This window comes from Lemur catta, chromosome 6 (assembly GCF_020740605.2).
Source record: "Lemur catta isolate mLemCat1 chromosome 6, mLemCat1.pri, whole genome shotgun sequence".
NCBI classification, from domain to species: Eukaryota; Metazoa; Chordata; class Mammalia; order Primates; family Lemuridae; genus Lemur; species Lemur catta.
The window spans coordinates 59,600,435-59,607,072 of NC_059133.1; positions in this window are offsets into that span (position 1 = coordinate 59,600,435).

Here is a 6,638-nt window from a genome sequence, read left to right on the forward strand (position 1 = left end):
GAGAAAGGCCACAAGAATGGGAAAGAATGGAAGGACCATGGCGCTTTGCAAAGCACGCAGGTGTGCACCACACACACACAACTTCTCACATCAGCTTCCCTTCCAAGGGATGTTCAGTGAGCACACTCACATCCCAAACCAGGACAGACACCACTGCGACCCCTATGAGACAGACAGCACTCTCCCTGCCTGTGGCAGGGACCACTAGTGTTCACCAGTATCTGTGTGTCTCTTCTTCTGAGCACATGACCTCCTAAATTTGAACGACACTTCCCAGCTTTCTTGCAGCTAAATGGATGCCATGGGATTGAATTCTGAGCAATGGAATGAAGGCAGAAGCAATGTGTGCCATTTCTAGGCTGGACTCATAAAAATCTCCCAAACATCCTGCATTCCCTCCTCCCATTCTGCGATGGTGTTAGGGGGCGTGTGTTGAAGGGAGCAGCACCACATGATGAGAAGAGCCTGGGAGCCTCGAGTGAATGGATGGACCAGAGCCACCCCCACCCAGACCCTCACTGGACTGTAATGTGAGTGAGGAATACACCTCTGCTGTGCCAGGCCACTGAGATTTGGGGGTTGTTTGTTACAGCTAACCTTGTTATCCTGACACACCATTCTCATTCCATTTCAAGTCATCTAAACAGGTCCTTTATGGCTGCCGTCCCCAAGCCCCCGGGTCTCCGACCAGTACTGGTCTGTGGCCTGTTAGGAACCGGACCGCACAGTAGGAGGTGAGTGGCAGGTGGGCAAGTGAAGCTTCAAAGCTTCTTAAGTGCTTCTTAAGAGAACCTAATGTCCCCCAGTCCGTGGAAAAATTGTCTTCCATGAAACCAATCCCTGGTGCCAAAAGGGTTGGGGACCACTGCTTTATGGATAACCTGTCCAAACCATTGACCCCTCTGCAGTCTCTTTTCAACTGGGCCCATCAATATTAAGAGAGATTTCTAACTCCCATATGCACACATCCTGCCTTCTAAGAAACTCCTTCCTCACTCCCCCCAAAAGTCACATTCCAGACATATATCTTCTCCCACCACGCTACATCAAGGATACACCCACTGAGCTATCTTCCAGTTGATTGAGTTTATTGGATTTGCCAGAGCTTCCTCCTCTCTCTTCTCCTAATCCCCATGCAGAGGGGCCCCTGATGCCCCTGGGGCACGTCCTTGTTTACTGTGGCTCCAGACCCAAACATAGGCGTCATCCCTGAGTCCTCCCTTTCCTTCACCCCCTATGTCCAATTCATTAAAAAAATACAGTTGGACCTGCCTTGTCCTCTCTTTCCAGCCCCACTGTCACCCTAGTCCAGCCACCTGCCCATCTGCAACAGCCTCCTAACTGGTCCTCCTCCATTCATGCCTTCCCCTCCAATCCACTCCTCACCCAGCAACTGGAAGGAGCTTTTAAAAATAACCAGAACATGGTACTCCCCTGCTTCAGCCCCTCCGATAGCTTCCCATAACTCTTAGGGTAAATTGATCAGAGTCTTGCCAGCTACAACCAGCCTCAGTCGCCCTTGCCCGGGATTTCTCTCTGTTTCTCAAACCCACCACGCTTGTTCCTGCCCCAGGGTTTTTGTGCTTTGTGCCTGGAAAGCTCTTCTCTGAGTGCTCATAAGATTGATCCCTCATCAGCCAAGTCTCAGCTCAACTGCTGCCTCCTCAGAGGATCCTGCACTCTGTTGTCCTTCCTCTACAGCACTTACCACTATGTGAAATTGTCTTATGTATTCATCCTTTCCACCCCCACCCCTGCCATCGCCATTGGAATATGACCTCCAGGAGAGCAGGGGCCAATTTGTCTGGGGCTTTTCCAGTTTTATCACTAAAAGTCCCATGTTCTGAGAAACCCCTCAATCTAGGGCAAACCGTGATAGTTAGTCACTCTATTGCCTGCCTCCATTACTGCTGTATTCCAAGTACCTAGCATAATGCTGGTGCCTAGGTAGGAACTCAATACTCGTGCAATAAACAGAGAACGGCTGAATGTCCATAAAGAATTTTTGATCCTGGCTCTAGGGGGCAGCATTCCCCAACCTTGTGCTTTCAGACTCCGCTTTGCAGGTTGAGCTAATATCTGTGTGCATGAACTTAGTTGGTAAATTCCACAAGATTCTCCCCAGGCCTTACCTGGTCCTCTTGCTCACCCCTAGCCCTTGTGGAGTTCAAGGTGGAGGACCCTGGATATGACAGCCCAAGGCTGTGCTTGACACAGAGGTGGATTCCTTTCCCCTGCCCACCCCCCCAGGCTCCCTCCTGCAGCTCCATCTTTCTCCTGAGGTCAGACTTGTAGACCACAGAGCAGAAAGGACTTTCTAGAGAGGAGGAGCAGGTGGGTGGCTGCAGAGAGGAACTGGTCCCCTCATGGTGCATTCTAGCTTCAGAGGCTACAGGAAGGACTCAGATGCAGGGGTCACCTTGGTACTAGAATGCTGCTCCCCAGGGCTGGGGTTGCCTTCTGCCCCTAGGAGGGGCTGTCTTCACTTCTGAGGGCCAGAGTGAAACTGCTCAGAGCCTGGCTTCTCACCTTGACCCCACTTCCTCTGCCTGCCCACTGACAGCCTAGAGGTCTGCACAGAGGGCAGGATGGTGAGTGAGAAGGTGCTGAGCGGAAGCAGCAAGTCTTTGAGTTCACAAGCTAAAAGAGCATCAGGAGCAGAGCCACAGGTGGTGGTAGTGGGGGATGTCACAGCCGCAGCAGCCTAGGGAGAGCAGCACAGAGGAGCCAGGGCCCAGGCCTGCTCCCCTCTCCTGGTGTCCTCTGGCGCCGCCCACCTCCTGACCTGAACCTTCAACCACAGGTACCTGCTCCATTCTCTTTCCTCTTTTACCGAGGGAGTTGCTGTTGGATAGGGAGGGTGAGGTGGGTAAAGCATGCAGTTCACCGCATCAGGGACTTGAGCCTGAAGGCAGATGGGGCTGATTCACTTGAGTGACTCTTGGAAGCTGCAAGGGGATGAAGAAGGGCAGGGAATGCACCTGCGAGTGAGGAGTGAGAGAACAAGGCTGGAGGGCAGGAGGGGAGGGCACTCACTCTTCCCCAGGGGCAAAGCCTGGCACAGGGGTTAGTCAACATTTACCCTTTAGAGTTGGATTTGGGGATCAGGTTTATTGGATGAGAGAGTCAACATAGATCCTTCATAGATGCATGTGGGTTCCCCACTAGCCCAGCTGCATGGGCACTGAGTGAAGTAAAGGACTGTCACCTGTGCTTAGTCCAGAGCATGGGACCCAAGCGTGGCAACCTAGACGGGCTCCAGGGGCCACATCTGATGGTACCTCCTGGAGGGGGAAGGGATGGACAAGTGATGCATTGAGGCAGTTTGAGGAATGGCATTTGGTAAAGAACTGGGTGGACAGGCCCCAGGAGGAAAGACACATCTGGGGAGCTACGAGGGAGGTGAGAAGGACCCATGGCAGGAGAGTGGGGAAATTCATTTACTATTTAATGCAGAAAATCTCTCCTGAGGGCCTCCTATGTACAAGGCTTTGGCCATGCAAGGCGTGTAGCTTTGGGCAAAGCAGAGCTGCTTCCCACCCTCTGATAGCTTACACTCTCCCGGAGGAGGAATCGTGAAATAGTTATGCAATCCTTTGACTCAATGTGGTGAGGGCCAGGCATGTGGCAAGGAAATGGGGCCCAAGCTGGGGCAGCACCAGGCAAGCCCTGGCCGCTCTGCAGCTCCCGGCACCCTCAGCTGGGGCCAGAGGAGGCTGGGCCGGGGAAGATTAAATCAGGATTCAGGCCAGCGCCGCAGTGCGTTCAGTGGAGCACTGAACCAGGCTCTCCACTCCTGGAGGTGAAGCGCCTAGAGGAGGAGGGGCTGGGGCTGAAGAGCAGGAAGGGCTTCCTGTGCCCCTGGGTGCCTCTCCATCCAGGGCCAAAGGCTGAGAGGGTGGCCTGTGTCTGTCTCTCAGGTAGAACTGGAGACGTCTCTCTTTTCTCTCTCCCTCTCTGGACCCCACTTTTGTTTCCCTCTCTAGACCCCCACCTTCACACCCTCCTCTGATCTGTTACCAAGTGCGCTCTGGAGGGAGGAAATGGGCAGTGGATCTGGTGCCAGAAAGTCTTGGGACTGTTCCGCTTCCTCTCTGACCCCAGCACTTCCTGAGTGGGATTTAGGGGCCTGCTCCGATGCTGGAAGGAGCCCTTCTCCCTGGCCGGCTTCTCTGGCTACCCACCTCCTCCCCAACCCTGTGCACCCCTCCCAGCCAGTGCTCTGGATCCCCCCTGAGTGACTGGGAGACAGAACTGAGCATCTCGTGAGCAGGGCCCAGGGCCCTCCCCTCCCCCAGGCTCCCACAGTCACCCCTGCCCGGTCTCTGAAACCAGAGGGTAAAGTACAGGGTTTGAGTCCTGAACGGAGGCCGTGGGCCCAGGATGAGGTGGGGAGCATTGAGACAAGGTTTGGGGAAGCTGGGAATGCTGGGAAAAGGGGAGTGGGGAGGAGGTGGCAGGCAGGTGGCATGTGGGGGCGGTCAGCCCCAGGACAGAGGTACAGGAGTGAGGGGAAAGTGAGTCTGAGGGAAAGTGGCCACAACTAGAACACAGCAGCCATTTCAGAGCACTGACCATTCAAGGTCAGACCACTCTTAGGACTCACAGGAGACACTCATACACACTCCTTCCTGGAGAGGCAGAAGCTGGGGGCAGAGACCAAATTTGCTTGGGAGGTAGGCTGGTTCCTTTCCCTTTAGGGCCACCTCCAGACCTGCCCATCTTCTCCCCTGCTCTCCTGGTTTCTCCCACCCTCTCCCACCCTCCAGCCACCGCCATCACCACCACAGGCCTGTTCAGTGATGGCTTCCTTGCCCCTGTCATGCACAGGTAGCTGGAGCATGTACCCACAGGTAGTGTGGGGTCACTGCTCTTGCCTCTGCAAGCACCCTGCCGGTCCATGCCCTGACTGTGAGCCCCGGCTTGCCCACCTCCCCACCTAGGGAAGGCAGGAGCCCATCCTTCCTCTGCCTCCATCACTGCCATAGGGGCTCATGAGTGACTGGCTGTGACCTGTTAGTCCTAGGAAGGTTTGGCTCAGTGCCCATCAATGTTCCAGCTCCCTGCCTCCACCCCCCACCCCAGGAATGAGCAGGGCAGGAGATGGGGGAACTGAACTGGAACCGCCCTTGGGGGAAGGAGCCTGGGCAGGAGTCAGAGGGCTTTAAACCATGCAGAGCCAGGAGGCAGAGAACAGATGAAGATACCCGGGCTCTCTTCTCAATCTCTCCCCGCTGTTGACTACCCATGGCCAATGTCAACTCCTAGGGGTGCTGGGGGAGAGCTGGCTACAGGCCAAGGTCCCAGCACAGCCCTTCCACTTGCTACTGTTTTATTTCAGAGTTGGTCTCCTTTTCTGCAGTCCTGTGGGAGGCCTATTAGTGAAAACTCCCTCTCCCCTCTCATTCTCCATCCCAGCAATCACCCTCAAATGACAGAGCTGAGCCTTTGCAGGATAGGACAGAGGAGAAACAAGTAGAAGACAAGGAAGTGGCAAGGAGGGAGGGAGATGAAATCAAAGGCCTTAACAATGATCCAGTAAACTAGCTCCTCTCCCTTCCAAGCTGTCCAGGGTATAGGCCCGTGGCAGGCACCAGCTGACTTCCCATGGTTCCTGTTCATTCCATTCCCACCCATAATCATTAAGCACCTGCTTTATGCCGGACACTGTGCGGGGTGGGGACAGCCAATCAGATTAGTGTGTTAGGGAGAGAAAAGATAATTCTACTAGGCTCTATGGTCCTGAAACTTTGGGACAGTATCTGTTGCTCAGCTTTAGACCTCCAATTTACGGCAGAGTTCCTGCCACCTACAGCAAATGCTGTTGAATGAATTAAAGATTCTTTAATGATTCATGTGGCATTGCACAGGAAGGACCGAGCAAGGCAAGGCTGAGAGTGTTAATCATGGCGGGGGGTAGCAGCACAAAATAGTGGTAAGAACATGGACTCTGCAGTTAGACTGCCTGAGTCTGGCTCTACCACTTACTAGCTGTGTGACCTTGGGCAAGTTACTTCACTTCTCTGCTCCTCAGTTTCCTGACTTGCAAATAGAAATTGTTTTGAGGATAAAAGATGTCTATAAAGTGACTAACACAGTATGGGGCACTTAGTAAGTGCTGGAAGAGACCACCATGGGGCTAGAGCAGTTGCAGTGGGTGGTGCATAAGGAACAGATACAAAAGATGTTTCATTGGTTGAATCAATCAGACTTGGCGCCTGATATGGGAGGAGGGACCTGGGGTACCAGGTTCCTTGCTTAGGCAGTGGGGGGCTTCAGGGAGCAGGGAACTGAGAGAGGGAAGGCAGAAGCGGGGGGGTTGGATGCACAGAATGTGAGGCTTCCAAGGAGATCCAGGAAGCTATGGGTTCACCATGCGTAGAGCTCAGCAAAGAGGCCAAGGTGGGGGAAACACAGCCCAGAGTCAAAGCCTGGTCCAAGAAGCCCTCCTTGACTATTCTGTGGGAGCCTCTGCCACCTGCCTGAAGCGAATGGAGGAGGGCTCGAGGGGTTTCACGCTCTGGCAGGAGCTCACTGTCTAGGCAGACTGTGTGAAGGGGGCCTGCTGCTCAGGTTCCCTGCCTACCTGTTCCTCCCCTTCCCCCAGAGCCAGTGCACACAGGTGTGGGGAAATGACC